Source organism: Schistocerca serialis, chromosome 8 (assembly GCF_023864345.2).
Source record: "Schistocerca serialis cubense isolate TAMUIC-IGC-003099 chromosome 8, iqSchSeri2.2, whole genome shotgun sequence".
Classification (NCBI taxonomy): Eukaryota; Metazoa; Arthropoda; class Insecta; order Orthoptera; family Acrididae; genus Schistocerca; species Schistocerca serialis.
Window position 1 is genome coordinate 96,049,145 of NC_064645.1, and position 27,532 is coordinate 96,076,676.

General features: G+C 43.4%; 1 long non-coding RNA gene across 3 annotated transcripts in view; it reads right to left on the bottom strand.

The window, feature by feature from the left end:
* The window catches only part of LOC126416510 (uncharacterized), a 101,998-nt gene that overhangs the window by 40,658 nt on the left and 33,808 nt on the right, over positions 1-27,532 (bottom strand). Inside the window, exons 3-4 of one of the 3 annotated variants that reach the window (XR_007575475.1) lie at positions 3,918-3,959; positions 2,497-2,546 (exon numbers count right to left, since the gene is read on the bottom strand). The exons of 1 other annotated variant lie outside the window; for it this stretch is intronic. This is a non-coding gene — a long non-coding RNA (uncharacterized LOC126416510). Of the gene's footprint in view, positions 1-2,496; positions 2,547-3,917; positions 3,960-27,532 lie in introns of those variants that run through there. One more of the 3 variants, XR_007575473.1, reaches the window with a different exon arrangement.

A 27,532-nucleotide genomic window follows, 5' to 3' on the forward strand; every position in this document is an offset into this window, starting at 1 on the left:
TCCCGTCCTCTCATATTTATGTTGGACACCAACTGTATTTTGTGAACACAAAAGAAGTAACTGTATTGCTACTCTTCCTGTTATAACCTGCTCACAAATGGTACTGAACATCCTGTGTATCTATGAACGTGTATGCAATTACATTCAAGAGAAGCAGGGACTGCAAGAATAACTGTTGTGAAACTAGAACAAAATAACTTTGGAAATGCCACGGAAATTACATGCCGTTTATTCATGTTGCCTATGGAAAGAACGAGGCGAATTGCGCTACCCTCCCGTAGTCATTCAAACTATTATGTTGAGGACTGAGGTAGCTATCTTTCTGCCTTCATTGTTAATACAATTTCCATCTTCTCCTTTTTTCTTTTGCTGATGCCTTGTCCCGCGGTTGTGCAGGGTCGGCATGGTTAGGAATGGATTCGGCAAGGTTAGTTATAAGGGGTGGCTGGATGCCCTTCCTGCCGGCACTCCGTAGCTCCCCCGGGACTGAATTAGTGTATCCCAGCTGTCTGCGACTAGTGTAACTCATCGAATAGTGCGAACGTGTAACTGTCGCGTAACTGAGTCGTGTAACCTAGGCGGAACGTGGGGACCAGGCTGGTAGTCACCTAGCGGGATGTGGAAAACTGCCTAAAAGCACATCCAGGCTGACCGGCATACCGGCCCACCTCGTTAACCCGCAGGGTCGATTCAATCCGGGGCCGGAGTGCCTACCCGAGTCCAGGAAGCAGGGAGTTAGCGCTCTCGGCTAACCTGGCGGGTCTGTTAATACAATTTGCATACGTTAGCTAAATTCCATACACAGCAATGTAAGACCTAAAATGAACCAAATAGAAAGTCTTCAGACTGCAGTTTTACTGCAGTTTGATGTCGGCAGACCACGACATTATGCCTGACATGAACTGCCACAGAGGTTGTTTCCATGATGGCAGTCCTAGTGTCCCTATTAATTTTCAAATGTAGAATGTTCCTTTTGAAACCGACCTTCAAGCGTCAACTGGGAAAGTTGGACATGAGTGAACTGCGCCACAATGGAAGAGAAGCACTCTGCCACAGAGGGTGTCTGTGTTACAAACATGTTGCTGCTGCAAACATTTCCGCATGGAATACTCAAGCAGGATCTGGCTTTAATACAGTGCATTCTCAAGGCACGATTCGTAATATCGATCATCGTTGTGCGTGTACCAATGTTTGAAACTACAAGAAAAACAACAGAGTGCCCAGAAAGACCACAAAGAGTCGTTTATTTAAAAGGTCTTCGTGAACAGAGTCTGTAGCTACGGCGCAGACCGCTCCCGTGTATTCCCGACAGCTGCGCGGCCCCCCCTGGTGCGGAGACAGGCGCGACACCGGCGACTGGGCCTCCGCCTCTCGCGCCGCAACTCCTCGCTGCTGCCGGAGGCGGACGAGGAGCTGCTGGGGGCGGCAGTGGGCCGGCCGCGATGACGCACGCGCAGCTTCCTCCTGCGGCAGCGCCGACTCGGCCTCCACCTGCGGCGCGGAGCCGCCCCGCTGCTGGAGGAGGAGCTGCTGGGGGCAGGAGAGGGCCAGCCACGACGACGCTGACGTCGCTTCCCCTTCCGCTGCGGCAGCCTCCACAGTGTTGGAGGCTGGGGGCGTGGTGGCGAGGGGTGCGCCTGCAAGACAACGTCATCACTCGTGACACCTGATAAGGCTCAGTTTTTGGCGTAACTGTGTGTCCAAAATGTAAGATTCACTGGTGCTGACATGTTCTGTACTCAAGCGAATGTGTTTGACCACAGCATGCCTCTTCCCATAGCACTACCTTTCGACAGTTTTTAAAACCATGACCCCACGTGTAACTCTTCAACCGCTTGCACTGAATCGTGATACACTGCTGTATTACAAAGTGTCTTTGTCTCCCGAACCTCTCCTTCCTCGCAGTAACATTCAGTACCACAAATAGCTATAGTCCCAGACAACTGTGTCTCTAGCCCAATAAAGTTCACTAGCCGTTGCATCAGGAAATGTATATACCCAACCGCCTCACAAACAAGAAAATGTCTCAACAGTAACTAGCCACAATGGCAGGTCACATAATGTTTTTGGTTAAGTGTGGGGCTAGAGACTGAAGAAATGAATTCCTACACCACTGTGATTTTCTGTGGACGATAGCTAAGAAGTGCGCATCTACCTAGAATATGCAACCTTCAGTTAAGACTAAAGTCTACAGAGTGTGTAGTACTCACCCTTATTGATTCCAGCAGCTCCTCCTCCATCTTCCTGCAGTACATGCCAAAGCATTCGTCTAGAAATAGCTTTCGTTCCTGCGGACAAAAGACTATGTCAGCTACATAGTAAATAACATCTAACTTTGCTTCTGGATTTAACATTAACAGATTTTATAGCACTCTTATTTGCTACGGGTGAATTGTAAGTAGTACACATGCAGTTAGAATCTTTCGCCATCAATTCTGAGAGAAGTCTAGACACTTAGTGGTACTCACCTCTGCGGAACTTAGAGACAGTTCGTCAGCCAGTCTGCTATATGCTGTATAGAACTCTTGCACGAACTCCTCCCACTCCTGTGGACAAAAGGGATTATTAGCTTCATAGTAGCTAACCTCACCTCTGTTAATAGATACAGCATGAGAAAATTTTTGTGGAATTGTAAAAGTTATATGCCTTTTCAAAACTGAACTATATCACTCTTAAGAATACGTGTTAGCAATTTCTTCTCAATTTTTATTGAGACTTCTCAGGTCAATAGAGCGTTGACTATTCGTCATGGGCTGAGACCCCTGTTCTGTTTCACGTCTGCCAACTTCCGCTCGCCGCCAGAGTCAAATACATTAGGGACGTTTCAACCCGTCTAAAGCTGCCCAAGTCGAGAGTTGGTGAAGTGGTCGTCAAGTGGAAACGTGAAAAATTATCCACAGGTAAACCAGCACCAGGCAGACTTCGTGTACTGAGTGATGGGGCTGTCGGGTTCTGTGGAAGGTGGCTGTAAATAATCGGCTGAAATCAGCAGAAGGAATCACTCGTGCACTCCAGACTACTATCAGTGGCCCAGCCAACACAGTGGCTGTGCGGAGTGAGTTTAGAAGCAATGGGACACAATGGTTAACAGCTCCTCATAACCGTCACATTTCTGCAGTCAGTGTTAAGCGACGGTTGATGTGGTGTAAAGATCAGTCGGTGGGTCACGCTATACCCTGTAGCGATCTGATGGAAGGGTTTCAATTTGGCGAATCCCTGCAACATGGTGCCAAATCTAGAAAACCTGGACTATAGAGCAATGGAAGAAATTTATTTTGTTGGATGAGATTTGTTTCACATTGATTCCAACTCCTAGCACAGCATATGTCCCAAGAGTGAAACATGGCGGAGGTTTGGTGGTGATTTGGATACCCATATCGTGATATGCCATGCGCACTATGGTTACTCTCCAATCTCTTATTACGGCCAAGGATTATGTGACCATTTTCGCTGATCAGTCTATGGTACAATGTTTTTTCCCAATGGTAATGCTGTGTTCCAAAAAGACAGGGCCCCTGTACACACAGCCCACAGCGCTGAGGACTGTTTTTGTGGATGAACCGTCTCATCTTCACTGCCCACCACAGTCACCAGATCTCCATATTACTGACGCTTTGTGGGCTTCTTTGGAGAAAAGTTTCCATGATCGCTATCCACTTGCATAATTGTTACCTGAAGTTGCCACTATTTTGCTGGAAAAACTGTATAAGTTTCCCTTGATACCATACAGGAGTTGCATTTATCCATTCCGAGACGACTGTGAGCTGTTTTGAATGAGAAAGGGTTTCCTACGTCGTACTAGGCATGGCAGTGTGGCGTGTTTTCGGTGCCTCCACACATTGGCAAAACTTCTGTACAGTCTGGCTGCCCCCAAACACTGCCAACATTATAGAGCGGCGTACACCGGCGACCCTCACCTGCTGCATGACCGCCTCTGGGTCTGGAGGGGCGCCCTCCGCCTCCTGCTGCACGTTCTTCTCCTCCTCCTCCAGCCCAACGTTGTCCTCCTCCTCCTGCTCCTCAGTGCTGCCGCAGCAGCACAACCACCGGCGGACCCTCCGCCACATCTGTGCAGACGAGAACTACATTAGGTCCGAAAGAGCAGACACCACACATTTATATAAACAGAACAACACTACAGCATTGTTGGCCTCAACGTGTGTGTGGCGGTAACTTTGTTTTGCGTTACTAGAAGCTTTATTTGCTTGTGAAGAGCACTCACGAGGAGCGGGCTAGTAGCAGCTACTGATTTCGTTCTTCACACTAGACTAACATTTTTGTTCAACTGGTCCCTCAGTAGCGTCCCACTGAGGTAAAATTTCCAGCTCTAGGAGCCATATTTCATTTGGAAATTTACATCTCGGTTGAGTAAAGATGCTCATAACATCACGAAATGGAGTAAGGCAGGAACAACAGACTCAGATACTGGAATTGTTGGTAACAGAGCCAATTGAATCGACTTCTGTTTACATTTTCTGTTGTTAGAAATATGGAGGGATCACCTCTGCCCTGCGCACCAGACCTCATATTTCCGTTTTCTCATTATTACTAAATTAACATTCAGAATCTGCTGATAATAAGATTTGTAGAACTGTTTATACTGGGCATTCATTAAGAAACCTTATAAACCTGAGACACAAATATACAAACTAATGGGCGCAGGATAGAATGTTTTAAGACCAAGTTAAAAGTGGTCGAATGCGACGAGGTCTTTATATAAAGAGATGCTAATCTCATATTCAAGTGATTTAACATTGAATATGTGTCAATATTTCAAGATAGCTTTTCTAAAATGTACTCTGGAAAATGTATTAAAAATAAGAAAGCCACAGATAGCTTAGCGAATTAAAATATCATGTAAGAGGAAGAGGGAAATTTAAATCACGGCCAGAATAAGTCAAGATCTGACATTACTTGCAGACTACAAAAATACTGTAGTACTTCAAGGAAAGACATTAAAATGTCGAGAAGTGTGCATTTTCTGACAGAAATAAATAATGCGGATTATAAGATTAATAAAACTATATGGGATACTGTCGTATGTCAGAAAGGTCAGCCAGCCAAAGTACAAGATACAACAACATTTAAACGTAATAACAATGTTGCAACTGATAATTCACGAGCTGAAAATACTTTTAACAATAACTTTCTAAATGCACCAGCAAAAATGGGATTAATGGTTCAGTTGAAGAAGCAAGGAAATATATTAAAAATGTCATTCCACAAAACTTTAAGCAACTGAAATAGCATTAACATCCATCACTCCGAATTTTACATCTTAGTCGAGCTAATTTGCAGTAGGTGATGCATGACTTCATGAAGTGGAGTGAGGTAGGAATGACAGATGCTACTACACTGAGATATCTAAGTAATGGGATAAAGGCTGTTCTGGTCCAATTTTCATATCAAATTGATATCAAATTAAATTTGTTAATTAATTTATTGATCAAGTAACGAACCCTACCCTCTGATGACATAATGAGTACTCTCTGACATCACATGAGTCACCATCAGAGAACTCCCAGCCATTCCCCTATCCCTCCCCTCCCATAACGTAATCCAAGGCACCAGTTTAGGAGAAATGTCACGAAATTAAAATTTATTAGCAGGAATATCAAATATTGTATGTTCACTTTGGGGTCCAGAGATCAGCTGAGTTAGTTCACAGCATTATCACCAGAGGGCTGTTGGTCGTCCTCCACTCCCATCTACACGCCCATCTCCCCTCCACCTCCTTCCCTTTCCTCCCCATACGGAAATTATTGGGAAAAGGTCTCAGTTTGTTCTGGGCTGCTGGCTAGAATGGATGTAAGTCTTTATTATGTAAGTAGTGAAGTACATTGTTTATTTAAACAATTAGAGTAGCTACTGATCGGTCACTAGACGGTAACTCCATCCAGTTTCACCAATAACTGCTACGTATGAAGTAGGTATTTTCGCTGTTAGTCTAGCACTGGAGAGTTGTTCCAGCCAGTCTAGCCAATAGACTTTATGGGAAGGATAGATGGTAATAATAACAGGACAGCGAAGTACCACTGGAGTACAGGGGGCTAGCCTCCTGCTGATCTGCATGTGAGTATCTGATGTTGGAAGAAACGTAAAAATGGGTAATAATAATATTAGAACAGCGACCCACTGTCCCACTGCGCCTGCAACAGCCTGCCATATATATAGAACTCCTCTAGCCACATCATTTGGGAACAACAATATTTTTTATGATTGTAGTACCCATTATCTTACCTGAACACGTTGTCTCAGGACAAAAAAGAAAACTGTCCAGTCACCTCTTGTCTAGTCTAGTGTATTGTGTACCTGAAGAGCCAGTCAGCTGAGAAGTAGCCAGAGGCCAGGCTTAGCCTCTGCTTCCATTTGCCCAACCACTCCCACCGCCAGCCACGGCTAAATGCGGTCCAACTCGGACTAACTACAGTCCCGTCTCTGACATAGACACCCCAGTTTAAAAAATCTAGTACTGGGATATTCTTTTGTTAATACACCCAGAATTTCTAATGCAAAATGTACATCTTCCCGTTTCTTACGAGTTATTTTTGAAGATAGAAGAAATAGACCATATACGCGTCTTCACATTGCTAAAGTAATCTTACTAGCTGTGAAAATCCTGTACAACACTATGCAAAGGCTAAATTTGATCTAAGTAAATGATCATCAGGTAGAAAAATATCTTTTATTATTTATTATCTGTTATGTCCTGTATCATAGGACTAGAATATTAAACTCATTTTTGGCTCCTGAAGGAACGCTAAGAGGATGTCCTACCTCTGTCACAGGATGTCTCCTCACTTTCGAACTCTCTCTTTAAGTAAAGTAAACAAATGTCTCATCACATACAAAGTCTCTCAAGGCAACAGCACAGAGAAGTTTCAAATATCAGGTTTATACTACATATCACTTTATAAATTCGGTAATGTGCTGATTTTATTACGATTATCCTCCCTCCTTGAGTAGGTGGGGTACTGAAATTCCGTTAAAAGGTCTTCCTGCAATGAAAAAGCCTGATTGACGCTACAACTCTCGCATCATGTATGTGATATTCTCGCCCTCGCTTCCACGTGCCCGGCAACACGTCATTGATATCAAATTGATAGACTAATTAATTAATTTGAGCATGGAAATCCCTTTGCACGGTGAATAATTTTTTCCTGCAGTCGAATTACACTCGCCAGGTAACTGTTACTGATGCTTCCATGACGTCTCTGAAGGCTCCCACAGGCTAGTCACTTCCTCCAATACCCAGATGGATGGTAACCATCATCAAATAGCTGAAGACATTCAACGGTAATTGCATTCTGTCTTTCGGTTGTCTTGTCATGCTGTTGGGGGTAAGTCACTTAGAATCCACATTGTAATGTTTCTATCTTTACAGCCATCACATTCAGCTACAAGAAACTCGTCATAGAGCGGTTGAGAAAGCAGTAGTGTGAAGATGACGTAATGTGGTGTGAGGTTCCGATGACAGATAGTTTGTTCAATACAGGAATCATGAGAAAGCTTAAATTGTGGTCCTCCTCTATGAGTGGCAGCTGCATTCGGAAGTTGCGCACCAGAATGACGGAAATCCAAACAGTGAATTTACTTACATTTCGTATAAAAGCATTTCTCGATGGCGGGCTATAATTTCAGCATTTCAAAGGTGATAATAAAAGAGTGAAGTGGTTTGGATGTAATATCAGAGCTGGTTCGTCCATCTCGGACTACAGATATGTCGTATACCTTGGTCGGTATCGATTAAGAATTAGCAATCTCTGGTTGTTTGAACATGTGACTGAAAACAATTTGATGGTAACTTCGAAAATAGGCTATTCATTGTATTATTTATTTTTTATGAACATGTGAAGAATTTAAATAATTTGAGCTTCAATAATTGTGCAGTTTCTCACATTCTGTTAATACAGAGTGAGTGGCATAAACAAACCAACTGAAAATTTTATTATTCGTGCAATATCAGTTCCTAGCTAAGAGTTTATTAGAGCTTCCAGGTAACAGATCCACGACGTATGTGGTGTTTTCTGCACAGGGGACCACCACTATAGAATACTGCAGTTTTGTGAACAGCAATTAGACCTTATGCATTCCACTCGGGGCAGTGGAAGCAAATAGGCTCTTAGCGTGTACTGCAATCTTAGTACAAATGAGACGAGTGACACGTCATCTGCGTCAACATAGAGGAGGTATGAAGGAGAGAAATTTATGAGGGAAGGGGTTAATTACATGCATGTATATACCACTCTTCCTCATTCACTCTTTCAACTTGTTGTAACCTGTACTACTCCCGAACTAATCCTGCTGAGATCTCTCAGTCTTTAGCAGCAGCAGTTAGTTTCACTCTCTTCTCCATCCCTGAAATGCCTCTACCACTGGGTGATATGTAAATAGCTGTCATGTGTTGCGAACAGCCACATATGCATAAGAGCTGTACCGCTCCTGGCCGACAACCCACTGCTCACCATAACGGACAGCTGTTACTGATTCCAGACACACAGCGCTTCAATGTGGCATTCTTATTGACTCCCGCCAAATTAGGATGATTCGAGAAATCGAATGAGAATCCCTGAAGGAAAGTTGATGTTCTTTTCGAGGAACTCAGTTAAGAACAGACATTTGGAGATGGCTACTGCCAAGATTCATTTTGCATAAGGACCACGAAGAGAAGATAAGAGAAGTTAGCGCTCATAGTGAGACATATAGGATGTCGTTTTCCCTCACTGTATTTGCGAGTGTAATAGGAAAGGGAATGGCTAGTAGTGGTACAGTATACCCTCCACCACACACCATCCAGTGGCTTGTGGAGTAAGCATACTTGTGTAGAAATCAGTCTATCCATTTATAGGCACACGAGGCTCACAGAAGAATGTTGAGTCTTATTTATTCAGAAAACAAGAGACAGAACTTCTGCTGCTGATTTTCTCTCTGCAGAAACCTTTATATTAGCGCCTGATTTTCTCATTGGAATCACGTTGTGAGAGGAATGCGAGAGGTTGTAATATGTTTTCCAAAAATAGTTAAAAGAAACGGTATAGTGCTCACATCTCAACTCTCCTTTCGTCACAGTATCACTTATCTTCTGTATTCTCAAGAATCTTCCACACTTCAGTCCAGACGATGTCGACGACTAAGAGAAGTCCCCAACTATTTTACAGACCCCTGCCAATTCCCTCGAAATCCCATCACGTTCCGACAGCATTGTTCCATTAGTTATAAGGCTGATAGGTAGAGTGTTATCACAAAGAATGGAATAGCACATTAACATACAAGAGAAAACCAGCAACCATGAAGAGTTCACGTGGACTGCAGAAAGACATTCACAATCATAACGCCTGCAGTTCATCGATATTCAATAACGGTCTATAAATATCACTCTGTGCATGCCCTAATCTCCTTTATCATGCTCCTAAGATTACCACGCCAGAAATACGACTGCGTAATATGATGCCCAAGCCTTCATAGACAGCACAGCGTCTCTCTCTCTCTCTCTCTCTGTCTCACTCCGTAATATCCAATGGAGTAAAACTACGAACTACAAAAACTTCACTATCGTTACCTGGTGGAGAACTAAATAAGTTTTTTCCACATCTCTCTCCTCGAATATATCGGAAAACAAATACTGTCTGCATGTTGACATCGAGCATATATCCATTAAATAAATAGCTATGGGTCCACTGGAGCAGGTGTCCCACGATAGAAGTTGTTTACACAGACCAGTATAAAGTTTCGTCACCCATACTTTACGAAGACCATATCCCAGAGACTATCAATGGCAAGGGAGGGTTCTCGTGTCGTTGTTGCATATGCAGTTTGACACATTGTTTTTTCTGCTATAACACATTCAGGTAGTGTATGACTACTGTTTTGTACACTGTCATACTTTCTTTTTCCACCACGATGTCAATGTTAGTGACAGGCGCTAAACCAACATTAACATGATTCGATTTATAGATTCTCTCAAAAACCTGAACATTACACTGCGCAAACTACGACGGTTGAAATAACAGACAGAGGCAGTGTTTGTTATTGACTAACATGTAGAAGAATTTATAACACTTTAAATGTGGAAGAGTTTGCAGCGTTGTTGGGTGTTTTCACACGGCTGCCTGAAGGTGCTGACCTCTGTTTTTAATCCCATCTTTCTCAATGACATAGTACTAGATGTCTAGGTGCTCTGTTTTGTAGGGACAAAGAACATTGATTCCATATGTTGCAGGCATCTACGCAATCGCTGTTTAGGTGTTGGCCAGCCCTGGTAGATGTTGCTCCCGCTAAGACTCCCTCCAACTCAAACAAGTGGAGCCAGTCACACATTATGTGGTAATCAACAGTGTACCAGTGGACGGACTGGATGGATAATATACCATCGGTATTGGACAATGTACTGTAATGCGCACCACAGTTGATTGTGCTGCTGCACCACAAATAAATACAGGCATGGATTTCGGAATTCGTGTAAATCTCGTGCTGCTATTGCTGGAAGGCAGTAGTAAAGGGACCGATTGGCACACCCGATGTTGATATTTTGCATATGATTCTGCGAGGGAGGTTTACAACATCACTTGCAGGCTAGAAGTATTGGCCAGGCGGGCACTGTATGCGTATGTGAAGTAATCAGGGCAGCATGGAGCACCAACGTGTTTGAAGTACCCATACGTTCCAGTTGTAATAGCACCTACTGACCTGGGTGTAGGATCTGAAGTGGACTGAGGAAGGTTGACTTCTAATTATCAAATAACACTCCACTTGTCCCCTCCAGAGGAACTTCGAGAGAGGCATAGAGAAAAGACATATAAACGACATATAAACAAGTGTGCCCAGAGGCCAGTCGTGTCGCCATTTTGTTCACTTCAAAAACTGGTGGGCGCCCTGACATTGATTAAAACAAACGAATGTGGATAAGAACGAAAACTGTCGTACATGCATGTACACGAAATGACCAAACAATTACTCTCACATGCACTAATAGTAAGAGGGGGTAAGATAGCTAATCAAGATATTAAAACACAGGGGAAAAAAACACAGAAGAGCTAATGAACTACACCGGGAAACGTGACTGGCTGACCACTTACAAAAAAAATTGGGTGAGCCAGCCACCCTGTTGACATATTAAAAACATCTCCCCAAAATCTTGTTAAAAACGTGGGACAGTTCACAAAACTTTAAAACGCGAACAGCATTCGTTTGATCATTGCATAAAATAGATCCGAGATCGGCCGCCAAATCCGCTGCAGTCCTCCGGTCAGCAAATAAAATGCAGTCCAATAAAATGTGGTACACCGTGATATGCACGCCACAAGCACCACACATCGGAGGGTCCTCCCGCTGTAGTAAAAAGCCACGCGTCGTAGGGATGTGGCCGATGCGAAGACGAGTGAGGAGGACCTCGTCCCGTCGACGTGGCTGGAAGGAAGTTCGCCACGGACGAGCTGTGGGCTTGACGACAGAGAGCTTGCTGTCGGTCACTTCTAGCCTCTCATGTTCCCAGCGACACAGGACTTTATACATCAGCAGCGAGGTGAGGGCATGCAGGGAGAGAGCTGGTGGTGGATATTGGCAGCCTACTGGACTGCTGAAGCTACGCCCAACCTCCACGTCACGGACGCATCACTGCTGTATCAGGGTGTGTTGCACCTTGGAGCTACACCGGCGTGAGGAGCGAGAGAACTGCTGGCCTTCGCTCTCTGGGTGATACTGTCCATCAGGCTGCAAGCTGCCATCTGCAAGGGGCGGGGCCAGGGCAAGAACTCGCGGCCTTGCAGCTGCAGAGCTGTTTGCAGGCACTGAACGAGATGCACTGGGCAGATGGCTGGACCTGCTAAGGCTCACTACGACAACAGTGGTCAGCTGCATCCATTCAGCCTCTACTTGGTGCCCATGAGTTGTGCTTGACGAAGCAGTCAGCCTGGTCAGGGTCAAGGGCACAGTTAATGTATGCGGCAGCCACTTAGCTGTGGAGCAAGTAGGATCGCTGCACCCGAAAGGCTGGGCAATGGACTATGTAGCTGCAGAGTCCGGCATTCACATTCATGTTGGTATTGACCCACGCACACTATGCAGCACCATCGCTGAGTTCAGAGCAATAATGGCTGTGTACCTTCAATGTAATAAAGTCAAAGACACAGAAACACTTGCCTGTGTTTCTCTGCCAGTTTGGCGTGGGTCATCCCTCTTTCCCAAACCATACCTCTTGGTCGTTCTGACAGATTATAACCCCCTGAGGTCGGGGGGTGGGGGGGGGGTGTTGTAACAATTTAGTATGAGGAAGTCATCGTTACACTTTCCAGTACAATATGTTACTCTGTGGTTAGTATCCGTCCACATCCAGCACTATGTTTTGGTGAGAGAGTTGGTTTTGCTGAGTGGTGAGTGAGGCCGTGGCACTTAACGTAGGTACCAGTGTGGCACAATGTGGTGTGGTGAGTCTAAGTTTTGTATATATTACCTTTCATATATCCGTCCTTTCTAGGGTAGTTGTGTGAGGTAGGGCACAAGATGTTTAGAGATACTTTCATGAAGCCACAGGTACATGCGTTATTATCTTTCTTTAGAGGGAATGGTGGATGGAATAATTTAAGGCCAGTGAGATGTAAATTTTGCAATTTGTCTGGGCAGGAATTACTGTTTACCAGAGTCGTATCAGCTTTTGTTCTGTCTGTAGGCATACTGGTCATCTGTCAAGTGGTTGTAGTGAGTGTAGATGCGCAGTGATCGGCCAGAGGAATTAATTTGTATTTACATTTTTTGTGTAGACTTGAGTGGGAGTTGGCGTTTTGTCTTGCTGTAAAAAATTCGGTTGCGTTCAGGTTGGAAGTAGAGTATACAAACTGGTGGAAACACGTGCTACTACCACAGGTGCAGTTGCAGCTTTAACTCAGCAAGTGCAAGCGTTAACGGAGCAGTTTGAGAGCATGTAGGAGAGAAATTTCGAACTTAAACATGAGCTAGAGGCTCGTAAGGACAGTCATGATCGGTCGCAATCAGAGTCTCGGGAAAGTAGGTGAGAACTGAGAGTGACTTCTGTTCCGTATGAGCTGTTAGTGGTCTCACTGATTAATCCCTTCCCGGAAAGGCAGAGGAGGATGTCACAAATTTCGTAAAGGATATTAGGGACGCTATGGAAGCACATGGGGACACTTCCGTGCCTTCTGTAGAGAGGGGAATTGCATTTGCAAGCGCACTGATGACTGACTCTACACTCGTCGTACGATCGTTTGCGACAATCGCCAGAATAGGCTGGAGCACAGCCGTCGTGGCGTGAGAAGATATGATTGTTGACGCAACCTGGATCGCCGTGTCACGGATTGCGCGCCCCCTCCCGTCGGAGGTTCGAATCCTCCGTCGGGCATGGGTGTATGTCTTGTTCTTAGCATAAGTTAATTTAAGTTAGTTTAAGTAGTGCGCAAGTCTAGGGGCTGATGACCTGAGCAGTTTGGTCCCTTAGGAATTCACACACACTTGAACATATTTCTTGCAACCTGGATTAGCTCAAAACATTATTTTCAGGGTACCGCACCTGAACCATTAACGATATGTCTGAACAATCATAATCATGAATACTTTATTGTCGTTCTTTGCTTATCAAGTGTATCGTTCAGTCAATAATTCTACGATTTCCTACTTTAGAACACAAATTGTAGTAGATCAGGATTTCTGTCTATGATTGTTTCACCAACGATGAGAGCTTACATTACGATGTATAAAAAGGGCTAAATTGTGCAGTAAGATATAGCCCGCTGCATATCATTCATTACCATAACCATTATTAAGTACACGAGATCATGGTGGCACAACGAAGATAGTTTTCCATATTGTCATAGTTCGAATGCAATCCTAGTTCACCTACGGTATTCAAACAATTTACGGGAATGCAGTCAGGTGACGTCTTTCAGGCGCAAACTCGTCATTTTCGACGCAGAAATACAGCCAGAGAGCGGTGTACAAGGAAATTTAAAACATCTGTACTGAGGGGGGGCGGGGGGGGGGGGGGGAGATATGCTGAAAGCAAGACGCACACACACATGCGCACACATATAGACACAGTGAGGTAGCATTAATTCTTTCCCTCTGTGGTTCGACTACAGATTAGAGCTGGATTCGAAGCAGATTTTAATCAAAAACCTCCATCCCTTTTTATAATATCACCCGCTAACTGAATCTCAACTGCTTCCTTAATAACACTATCCCAATAGTTTCAAGTGCATGCCAGAATCTCAGTGTTGGTGATGATTGATGGCTCCGTAATGTTCTGCAATGGCAGATTATCTCAGCCGTTGTAAGTCTGTGGAAGGCGCGTTCACAGTATACTGGTCCTCCACAGTCCTGATTGTGTGGCCAATGTACGACGTGCCACAACTGCAAGGGATACGATGCACACCAGCGTTAGTCAAAACAAACACCATTCTTCACGGAACGTAAAAGTGAGGAGATTAGAGTTTAACGTCTCGTCGCCAACGAGGTCATTAGAGACGGAGCACAAGCTCGGATTAGAGAAGGATCGGGAAGGAAATCGGCCGTGCGCTTTCAAAGGAACCACCACAGCATTTGCCTGAAACGATTTAGGGAAATCATTGGAAACCTAAATTAGGATGGCCTTACGCGGGTTTGAACCGTCGTCCTCCCGTGTGCGAGTCCAGTGTGCTTACCATTGCGACACCCCGCTCGGTGTAAAAGGGATCTTACCTTTGGTGGTGGCAGAAAAACACATTTTACATTGTATTTGTACAAAATACGACCAATTATGTTGGAACGTTACTTCCGTAAGGCATCACATTGTTACTTTCATCACTCACTCAGTTCACGGTTGACGATAGCACACTGGGCCTCTGATCTTCCACTGCAACCATTCTTACGAAATGTGACTTCCACGTAGGCTAAATCAGCTCACAAATTTTTAGGCTCTGTCCTATGAACGGCATGTCCCAACATACCATCAAGAATCCTCCTAACCAACCGCATCAAGCAGCGGAAGGAAACCATCCTTTTCCACTTCCATCGTGAAGGGAATATTCAAGTGGACTGAATTCAGGTGCTCTAAAAGGCCGTTTAATTTGTCGATTTAATATGGTAAAATAACAAAAGAGGGTATAAATGTGTGAAAAGCGTGTAGGTTTCATGCTACCGACTTCAGGGTCCGTTCCTAGAAATCATCCTGAGGACGACTGATCATAACAGGTGACAAATGGCACCTCATCCCAACTTCATCTGTCTGTTCATGGAATGCCCATTGAATAAAGGGTAAGAGAAAGTCAACACATGTCGAAAAAGATGGTTAATTTTATAGCAAACGTAGTCTCAACTGACCGTAACGAATCAGACAGATGTGCACGCGAGTAGAGAGAGACCATATGAAATCATTCTGAAATATTAGTGTGTTTCAAATACAACAACACGAAGATTCTGGCATGCGCTTCCATTGTTGACATAGCGTCATTAAGGAAACATCTGAGGTTAGATTAAGTAATTACCTTTCAAACAGAGATGGATGCTTGGAATCCAGCACTCCTCCCTTGTCGAGCGACAGAGGGAGAAAGTGTAACGCTGTATCACCCGTTGCTAATTACTGTTCACTATCAGTAAGCTCCTACGTTGGTCATCTTTGGTTGTGTGGTGAACTGGCGTTTACAGTGTGTCTGCGAGTGTGTGTGTGTGTGTGTGTGTGTGTGTGTGTGTTTGTGTGTGTTGTGCTGTAGCCTTATTTCTGAGTTCGCTATGACATGAGCTATGTCATAATTCTTTAATACCATAGAAACTCTCTAACGTTTCAAAAAATTGTAACAGCTTGTAAGAAATACCTGAATGCAACTGAGTTCTTGTAACCCATAGCGCACCGTACTGTCAAGAAGTTATTAAGACTGGAAAGAGACGGTGTTCTGAGGAGATCTAACAAGTCTGTGTCAAATGACGCGACATCAGTGCCCGAATGAGTTGGAATGGACAACATGACACACCTCCAGCTGCTGGTTCTTCATGCAGTGGCATTTCGGTACGTAAAGGGCATGATGCTACGACTGTAATGTTCACGTGTAAAAGCTGGTCGTATTAAACTGAATGTGATAAAGCGAGCGTTAAGGGAGCAATGCTTGAAACGTTGAGTCAGTCTGAAACCAATCTGACGAAAGCTCCACTCACATTGTAGATACTTTTACCTGTTCTATCAATAGCTAAAAAATTATCCAGTGCACCTTTACAGACAGATACAAATGTGACGACAAATATTTACAGTTGCTTTTAAGTATCACTAGACCAAAATAATTAAAGATATGAAGATTCGACCATAACGAACTCCTGAGTAAGAGTGATTTGTAGACCTACTACCCCTGAAGCAATATTTCGTCAGTTTAAGTCTACAGCTACTTCATCTACTGCCACTTACAGATTTTCATGCTGATTTTCTATCGAAAAAGGAAAATGATATAAATAAAATGATATTGAGGAACTAATTTCCAAGAATGATTGCATCTAATATGATCCATGATTAAGAGGTTGTGTTGATCTGTATGCCAAGAATCCAAGATAGCTTCCCATCCAAAAAAAGTCAGAAAAAAGTACCTGTATAAAATATTCATTTTTAGTTTTCGTCCTTGAAATTATCTCATAATCTCACAGCGAACACCACCATCTGTATATGGTGGTGTCATTGGTAGTATGCTGCGAGTATACTGTCAGTCTACAAAGGACATTGCTTACAAAACACCATCTTAGAATATTGCTGAAGTGTCTAGCGCGCATATGAAATAGGACTGTCAGGGATACTAAATGTGTAAAAGGAAGGGTGGCATAAAAAGTTGCATTCTGTTTCGTATACGAGACAGCATCATGGAAATACAAAACAACCTGGGTTGGCAGACGCCTGAAGTAGACGCAAACCGTTTCTCGTAAGGTTACAGTACATACAAAGTTTCAAATACCTGTGTCAAGTGAGGTGTCTAGGAATATACTACAGCCTCCTTTACGCCACTCGTACAGTGATCGCAAAGACAAGATTAACTTAATTACGGCTTACGCAAAGCATTTAAGAAGTCGTTATACGCACGTAACACACGCGGGTGGAATGGGAAGAAGCTTTAATACGTGGTATAATGACTAGCGCCCTCTGCCAGGCGTTTCACAGTAGTTTGTGGCCTATGAATGAGAAGGGCCAAACAAGGGAGGCGCATGTAGTCAGGGGTTCACTTAGTAAGTCCGTTATGATACGTCTGATGTTAGAAAGACAATAGCGGGTATTCCAAGAAGAGCCCTGTAAAACATGACTTCCTGCCACAAACATAGCGAGGGATAGCCATCAGATAAGTTACAGCCCACACGGGGATATACCGATATTCGTTCTTCTCACCTACCATTCGCTGATGGAACTGGGAATGAGAAACGCGATGGTGGTACCAGAAGTACACTCCGCCACACACTTTTTTCTGGTCTGCGTCTGTACAAGTTCATTTCAGTTTCATTTATGCTTCTTGTTGTTCCAGCTGTCGCCAACGATAGAGTGGTTTATGAATGCACTACTTCAATGTACATACATCGTCACCTACACATGCGAAAGTTAACGTTTGCATATTCCGCAGAATCTGGAACGACCGAAGAGGCTGAAAATTGTCGCTAAAGCTTCAGTTTCTTATCAGAAACATTTTAGTGGTTATTTCACGTATTTGAAGTGTTCACTCCTAGAATTCAAAAACGGTTTAGCTGTATTCGAATTACAAGTGCATCTAAGAAATATTTGAAATACGGACCTTGCAAGGGGGCATGGCACACTAACAGCTGCCAAAGATAATCTTTGATTTCTGTCGCAATCGGACAGAATTTTAATAGGCATGTGTCCTCCATAGCATCGAGTTTTTAATAAAATTTAGATTTCCATTTCCCCATACGTTTCTGTCTCTAAGTTCAGTGCCAGCTTTTAATCCTAAGTATTAAGCTATCTGAATGAAAGTTTTGCAGCATGTAGTCTTGAATTATGTGCATACTCCTATGCAACAATATCTTCTAAATGTAGTCGTCTATTTTATAATCACATTTATATACCGATAACTAAAGAAAGTCTGAATTTGAAAAAAAAATACCTTAACTAAATTAATAACATTGCCTTAAAATGAATGCAAAGTACTATTGAACTCTGTCTTGTGAATGAACCGCATAATCTTTAACGAGAAAATTAAGGTCTGAATAAGAAAAGTTAGTTTTCAAAAATACATTAAAAATTCAGACCTCAAAAAAACAACGAATTTCTGGACTTCAGAACTTGAGTATTGCTAGACCTTTACATGACAGAAGATTTTAAAATTTCACTGAATTCCGCAAAATAGAAGAAAAGTTAACACAGGTCTGCTAAGTGTTTGGACGAGGATTACGGGCCGCCCCACAGGTTCAGTCCCTCAGTAACTCTGACCACCTGTTCCTGTGCTCTTCGTAAAAGACGTATCTCTGGACACAGTTTCCCAATCGGCAAACGGTTATAAAATGTGTGAGGTTTCATTACAAAGAATACTGGATGTGTAGCGGAAAATTAATTCTCGAAACAGAATAGTTCGAGGGTCGTTCGATAAGAAACGCTCCACATTTTTTATTCTCAGAACATATTTATTGTTAAGAGTCAGAATTTGGTGACAATGTACATCAACATGTCTTGTCCGTGAACTATTATTCTACGTTGTCTCCATTACGTTCTAAGGCCGTACAACATTGTGGAAGAGCATGTATTCCCTGCTGGTAAAAGCTCTTGTCTTGTAGGCGTAGCCACGTTTTCTGGCTGACACCCTCAACATCTTTGAAAGCTATTTTGACGCTGTGCTACGGCTCTGTCATCTGACAGAACGATTCGAAACTTCAACGGCGCACAGAACAAATATCAAATGTGGAGGTACCAACAAAGATGTTTGCCTGTTATATTAATGCCTCTTTTTTTAATATGTGGAACATCACTTATTGAACGACACTCATATATTGTGGATTCAATCTAGCCGTATCATAAATTTAAATCCCCATGGGGTTTTTCTATCTGTATCGGACGGCTATTCTCAGGAAACACTGTAGGGATTTTAAAACGGTTTTCACTAATAGATAGGGTGACTCGCGAGTAAGGTTTGTATATATAATTAATTAATATTTCATGAAAATTGTCTCAACAAAGACGATTTTTGTCCATTAAGTCATGCCTCCTGAGAAATTTCCTGGCTTGCGCTGCTTAAATCATTTTGAGTCATGTAAGAATTTGAAGTTAATAACTAGTTACCTAACGTTTTCCTCTGAATTACAGTGATAACTCTCGCAGTGGCCTATAAACAAAATCATCGCTAGGGCAGACAAGCCGACCGGTCGTAGGCACTGATCGTTAACAGGACCAAGTCACAGGAGAGCTGGGTGGGCGCGGAGTTGTGTAAAATAAATTAGACAACTGTAACTGCAGCTGCTGTGCAAATAACACGAAATAAACTGACAGTTTTTCATCAAAAGAAATATTGATCTATGTATGACGCACACTGCTTTCTAACACTCATGAAAACCGAACAGGTCAAAACTATTTTACTTGCAAGCAAAAGTACTTGCAATTAAATTAGAAAAATTACGAAATTTATGGTAGTGTAAAATTTGTAAATTAAACGTGCGTACTGCACAATCAGTAGATTCTCAAAACGAGTCAAAACTTTCGCTAAATATGTCGAAAACAAAGAGAGTTCAGCAACATGGTTTAGCCTCAATACATCATCACAATCGCGCGGATGGTGTAGGTACACATTGCTGAAAGGAAGTTACGGATTTGACAGTAATCTTTTAAGACGTTTTAAATGGCTGTAACTGCCAACCATTAACGTTAACGCGCACAGCTAAAGAGTTTCGTTGGCAATTCTGTGTGTTAGCAGACGGTGTCTTTCCACTGTGAGCAGGGACGGTAATGATGATTGGTGACGTACCTTATTCAGCTGACTTGCAGCCCCGCCTTGAGAGACTGTGTGCAGTTACTCTTCAAGGTTCAAAACAAAGCGGCTGTTCGCTTTACGATGGAACTATGAAGATTCTTTCCCAAAATAAAGCTTTCAAATATAGATAGCGATGCACCTCGAAATCGAATCAACGTCGAAGTAATGCTAGGCAACAGGATTAGCCGTTTGGAGCGATGTTGCATTGTTGATGGCCTGCCTCAAGACCGATGTTAAACCACTGCACTTGAGATAATTCCTCAATGACTCACTATTCATGAAGGAATGCGATTCAACAAACGCAACTATTTAGAATAATGACACAAACGAGGAAACTGTACCCGTATTACTTGCAGCTGTGAACAAGCCTTTCCGAAATTTAAACTTTTATCGATAATTCTATGATTTTCCAATGTATTACCTGACGAGACATTTGTATCCTGACAAACAGTTACATTTGTGTACATCAGAAATAGATACGCCAATAATAGTAGAATAATTACTTCAGTTAGTCAGAGATTCCTGTATGGAGTACAATAGCAACGATCAGCTTCAATATAAGTATGATGCTGTTTCTGTATTTGTCTTCGACTACAACGATCTCCAGCAACAAGGATGGTCATACAAAAAATTATTGTACTTGAGGTTACCGAGCGGTTCTAGGCGCTACAGTCTGCGACCGCGCGACCGCTACGGTCGCAGGTTCGAATCCTGCCTCGGGACTGGATGTGTGTGATGTCCTTAGGTTAGTTAGGTTTAAGTAGTTCTAAGTTCTAGGGGACTGATGACCTCAGTAGTTAAGTCACATAGTGCTCAGAGCCATTTGAACCATTTTTGGAACTGAGCGCACTGAAGATGATCCATAGCGATATGCAGTGATGAATACGCCGCTGTAAGATTCATCTGCTTGCTCTCAGTGGTCATTTGCCGTAAAGAGAGGTGTTCACACACTAAATACATTGCCAACAGTCATCTCTGTATTCACAGGCATCAAGCCCAGTCGCACATTTACGCAATGCTAATCGTAAAATTCACATACTAAACTGGGAATTAAAGTGATTTCATGCACATCAATGGCCATGAAGCTTGATGTAGCCTTTCAAAATTACAATAGCTGTACGATGTTTAGTCCTACACTCGAAATAATTTTCTGAGCTATTTAAAATTACCTCAAAACTAAATTTTGCAACTTCCCATTACAAGCAACACACTGACGCAATACGCTTGCCTGAGTGTATCAGAGAAAGCCTGAAACGGACACTTAGTTGCTAAACAATTAAGTAAATAATATTTTATTCATAAGACTATAAGTTATATATCGTTTTTAGTTTCAAAATTTAATTATTATTTTTATTTGTTTGGTATCACTTTTTTCACTTGTTATCCTGTCCAAGTGACTAAGGTGGTATGTATACATCTATATCTACATTTATCATTCGCTAAGTATCATAAGGTGCATGGCGAAGGATACCTCGTACCACAAGTAGTCCTTTACTTATGGTTCACTCGCATACAGAGCGAGGGAAAAACGACTCTCTACACGCTACGTACAAGCTCAGATGTTGTAAATTGTTCCCTTAAATATATATATATATATATATATATATATATATATATATATATATATATATATATATACTGCTGGATAAAAACAGTATCCTTTTAGAGGTTTCCAATTCACTCAGCATTTGTTGTTGCAAAAGTGCATATACAGTACATGAAATGTTTACGTTTACAAATGAACAGCACAAGGGGTTCTGAGATACCAGCTCTCAGCCCATGCTGAAAGAACCATACAAGTACGTGGTGTAGGCTCCACTAGCGGCAGTGCGGCCGCTGGTTCTGGCATTCAGTCGATCGTACAGATAGCTGTCAACGAATCAAAATCGGCGACGCCTTTTCAGGTTTACTGTCTTCTTTTAAGCATATACCTCCTCCAGGACGACAACGCAACAGCACCGGCCCCTAGGTGCAGACGACATAAGCTGAGTTAGAGATCAGCAGTCGCTGCAGTTCACTTGACAGATTGTTGATAGTAGCGGTCGCTAGAACCAGAATCGTTACTTGTGTTCGTCTATTCTTAATAAGACTTTCCTTGCGACATGTCTGTGTAATTGCACTTGTGGATGATCATGTCTGAAGGACTACAAGAATTCTCAGATCAGAGTCAAGTATTGTATTTGTCTCGTTTTCATTAATAGGAGTTGTTTGATTGTTTGTCTAGTGAACTGAGCATGCAGAATTCTTAAACACAATAACATGGCGACGAGATGTATGAATTACATGGTGCGGACGATATAGGAGCAATAACATAGCGACGACCTGTTAACGCTTCGAACCCACAGCCACAATCTGCCACAAATTGTCTCTGCTTTGTATTGTCGTGGGATTTTGTGTTTCGCTGGCGTCATAATTCTACCCTGTCTTTTCATATCAGGGGTGTGTTTACGTGTTTTATCAGTATCTCTTATAGTGTTTTTTATACTCAGTGTTCTCACGTGGGCGTTGCAGAAATTTTCTTTGCTTGTGTGCTTAATTTTATTCCTTGCATTGTCTGTTTATTGCACTTGCGTATTCCTGAATCAGCAACCCACCTCTCCCATCCCCTGCTCACGTGCCTCAGCTTCAAGCAATAGATTCAACGCAGCTCACACACATGTTTCACTTTCAGATGCAGCAGACTGCAACCCTTCTAAACACTGTGCAGCAGTTACTGGCCAACGAAGCAACAAATACAGCGCAACCACCCAATCAACGTGCAACAACTGTAGCTCCAAGTACCATATCGCCTTTTCGCCAGTTTAACGAAATAGAAGAGGAATGGCTCGAGTGCGCTCATACAATCTAGTCAATGGGCAAGTCCACTGGTTTTGTTCCACAAACCTTCAGGTCGCATTTGCCTCTGTGTTGACTTGAAGTCTACAGTCAACCCACGAAGTGTGATTGATACTTATCGATTGCCACGTCCAGAGGATCTCATGGACAGATTAGGTGCTTGTCACTACTTTTCAAAAACTGATTTGCGCGACGCATATTTTCAGGTACCACTAGATGAAGACTCTCAAACCGTATATGTTGTGAATACTCGTTTTGACTTGTTCAAATATTTACGTTGGCCTTTTGGCAGCGCTTCAACACCCGCCATTTTCCAACAGCATTTGGAACAGCTGACTGCTCAAGTACCAAACTGTTGAAACTATTTGGACGATATTGTCGTACAGGTCGTACACCTGCAGAACACGTTGCTAATTTGCGTGCTTTGTTCCGCGTGTTACCTGATGCAGGACTGAAGGGTAGACTGGACAAATGTGATTTTTTTAAACCTGAGTTGGAGTATCATGCTCATGACATCAACAGTCAAGGTGTGCATTCTTTTCATTCGCATTTGTTAGCCATACGAGATTTATCAGATCCTCGCAATGTCACAGTATTGCAGTCAGTCTTAGGGAAAATGAACTATTATATTCGGTTCATACTGAGTGCTGCACAAATCGCAGCTCCACTGCATCGTTTGCGCCGGAAGAACGTCCCATTTGTTTGGACACATGAGTGCCAAGAGGGTTTACAAAAACTTAAAGACACATTGCTCAGTGATCGATGCTTGGTTCACTTCGATCCTGACAATTAAGTTATGTTGAATGTTTATGCTTCCTATTACGGAATAGGTGCAGCGCTTTCGCACAGATTTGGTGATAAAGACAGGCCTATTGCTTTCGCCTGTAAAGTGTTGTCCCAAGCTCAGTGTAACTATTCACAAATAGAGAAAGAGGCACTGGCTATCGTGTATGATTTCATCCAATTTCACCACTAATTATATATCAGAAAATTCTACATAGTAACGGATCACAAGCCATTGCAGTCCCTATTTCATCCCATGAAGACGGTTCTTGTATGAAAACCCAAGAAATTGCAAAGATGGGCTTTGTTGTTGTCTCAATACCATTACGACATTATGTATCGTCCGATGGCTCAATATGATAATATGGATGCACTTTCACGTCTTCCAATTCACCCTGATACAGAGTTTGACTCTTCTGCTGCATCTTGTTGTCACATCGATGCTCAGGATTCTGAATTACTTCAATCCTTTCGTCTGAACTATAGGAAAATTACACAAGCCACGGAAGCTGATTCAGAGTTGAACATGTTGATAAAATACAATCGCCAATCTTGGCCTCGCTCATTGCATAGCATAAAGAACGCTGTATTGTGCCGATACTTTGCACATCGACATAGCCTCGCTATACACCAACGTGTGATTCTTGTACTAAATGATAATGGATATTCACGTGTGTTGATCCCTAAAGCTTTGCATAAAGAAGTGTAGCAGTTACTTTACCAAGGACACTGGGGAATTTTTGGTACGAAACAATTAGCGCCTCGACACTGTACTTTGCAGGGTATGGACACCCAAATAGAACAGATGACGTCCAAGTGCCACGCATGTACGAAAAATCAGTCCCCTCCGCCACAAAAAGTCTCTGGTTGGCCCAAGTCGCAATCACCATGGCAACGGTGCACATTGACTTTGCTGATCGGTTTTGGAACATTTGTTGGTTGATTGTGGTAGGCACTTACAGCAAGTTTCTTGTTGCTATGCCAATGAACTCGACAATGTCACGTAGCACAGATCAGGCGTTGTCCTTTATTTTTTGCCTCGAAGGTTTGCCTGAAGTCATAGTGTTGAACAACGGCCCTCAGTTCATGTCAAATGAATTTGAAACATTCTGTGAACTAGTGCACCGTTCCATCCACAGTCAGATGCGAACCGGAACGTTTTGCCCGATCCTTCAATCAGCAGATGGCCAAGCTTCACTCTGCACACACCAGGGATCAAGCATTGGAACTGTTTCTCGCTTCCTATCGTTCGCACCCACGAGATGGATAATCGGTGGCGAAAATGCTATCCGGCCCCACTCCTGAGCATCCGGCGCCGGAGGAAGGCCACAAGTATCGCTTTGCACCTCATGATATTGTGTTTTACAGGGTTTTTAGAGGCAGCAGGAGGTGTGAACGAGGCGAATTCGTCCGTCGTCTTCGCGCTTGCATGTATCCCATTGCAGGTCCAGACGGCTTGCAGCGCCGACATCACAATCAATTTCGCCACTGTCATGTGCACGGTGACCCTTCTGTGTGTCTTCCCACAGATTCACAGATCGGAAGGACAGCGCGGCCACCTTCGCCTCCTCCGCCTCCTCTCGGCCTAACGATGCAGCTGGACACGCCCACCCCACAGCAGGCGACGCCTACATCTTGGTATGGGCCTGAGGAGGTGGACGTGTAGCCTTCTGGACGTTTTCTAGGGAATGCTTCCACCAGCCCGAAAGTCGGATGGCGCGGTACGATTGGAAGTCTGATGTCTGCTGCAACCACAGCTTCCGGGGTCCATCAGAGCGTCCACTCACATGCCTCCGCCACCCCCCGCCCCCCCCATTGTCGCACTCCATATTCGACGACATTCCGTTGCTTTGGTGGAGAGGAATATTACGGCGTAAAGTCAGTACCGGCACGGCAGTCGGAAACTGCAGAAAAGAGACGGCTGTGAGAATAACTCATCAATCGCACGTTGACCGAACTCCCTCCAGGACGACAACGCGACAGCAGAGGCCCCTATGTGCAGACGACATATGCGGCGCGCCCTACTGATGGCGGCCAACTTCGATAGCGGCTTCAACGTTAGCCACTTCGTTAGCCGATGCATCTTAGCCTTTGTCATTAGCAATCTCTACGTAGGTTAGTTAGAGCTCAGCAGTCACTGCAGTTCAGTTGACAGACTGTTGACAGTAGCGGTCACTAGAACCAGAAGCGTTACTAGTGGTTGTCTATTCCGAAGAAGACTGATTGTTTTGTATGTCGCCCTTTGCCTGCGACTCATTAATATATTATAATTATTATTATTATTATTATCGGTGTTTTGCCCTCCAAGAGCGCAGATGGACTGAACTACATGGAAAATTCCTTTTGCTGCCTTCCCTGCTGCCCAAACATCCCTCATTCGCTCGCTGTATTTCTGTTTCTGGTCCTCTGTCCATGCTTCTTGCCAACCTGCATGCATTGTGGACTGTGACATGGAACTTGCATGTAAGATGACAACTGCCTCTATGTGGATTTTCTGCCTTTCTATTCAATGGCAGCCCATAATAACTGCCTGTTCATATAGGGCTCCATTCTCCTGCAAATTGGTCATGGCTGTGTTCTCACAATAAACTCCATGAACCTCCAACGTAACTTTTTTGAGCTCAGAAAGCAACCACTCTCACGATTCTCCCTGACTACTAATTCGAATTTCTTGTGACTTCTGTCATAAGAGTATACAGCGATATACACTGCCACACACAGTATGTGCCGTTCTATATGTGACAGGCATTAGGATCACCTTCAGGACACACCGCAGAAGCTCAGAGACGCTCAGTGTCTGCATACATTAAGAATGAAGGTTGTTCCTGGTGGTGAGTCTTTGTCTTGCAGACAAACAAAAATTACGCGAAGCGAAATGTAGTGTGAGGAGGGCTATGCGAGAGTCGCTCAATGAATTCGAAAGTAAAGTTCTATGTACTGACTTGGCAGAAAATCATAAGAAATTTTGGTCTTATGTCAAAGCGGTAGGTGGATCAAAACAAAATGTCCAGACACTCTGTGCCCCAAATGGTACTGAAACAGAGGATGACAGACTAAAGGCCGAAATACTAAATGTCTTTTTCCAAAGCTGTTTCACAGAGGAACACTGCACTGCAGTTCCTTCTCTAGATTGTCGCACCGGTGACAAAATGGTAGATATCGAAATAGACGACAGAGGGATAGAGAAACAATTAAAATCGCTCAAAAGAGGATAGGCCACTGGACCTGATGGGATACCAGTTCGATTTTACACAGAGTACGCGAAGGAACTTGCCCCCCTTCTTGCAGCACTGTACCGTAGGTCTCCAGAAGAACGTAGCGTTCCAAAGGATTGGAAAAGGGCACAGGTCATCCCCGTTTTCAAGAAGGGATGTCCAACAGATGTGCAGAACTATAGACCTATATCTCTAACGTCGATCAGTTGTAGAATTTTGGAACACGTGTTATGTTCGAGTATAATGACTTTTCTTGAGACTAGAAATCTACTCTGCAGGAATCAGCATGGGTTTCGAAAAAGACGATCGTGTGAAACCCAGCTCGCGCTATTCATCCACGAGACTCAGAGGGCCATAGACACGGGTTCACAGATAGATGCCGTGTTTCTTGACTTCCGCAAGGCGTCTGATACAGTTACCCACAGTCGTTTAATGAACAAAGTAAGAGCATATGGACTATCAGACCAGTTATGTGATTGGATTGAAGAGTTCCTAGATAACAGAACGTAGCATGTCATTCTCAATGGAGAGAAGTCTTCCGAAGTAAGAGTGATTTCAGGTGTGCCGCAGGGGAGTGTCGTAGGACCGTTGCTATTCACAATATACATAAATGACCTTGTGGATGACATCCGAATTTCACTGAGGCTTTTTGCGGTTGATGCTGTGGTATATCGAGAGGTTGTAACAATGGAAAATTGTACTGAAATGCAGGAGGATCTGCAGCGAATTGACGCATGGTGCAGGGAATGGCAACTGAAGCTGAATGTAGGCAAGTCTAAT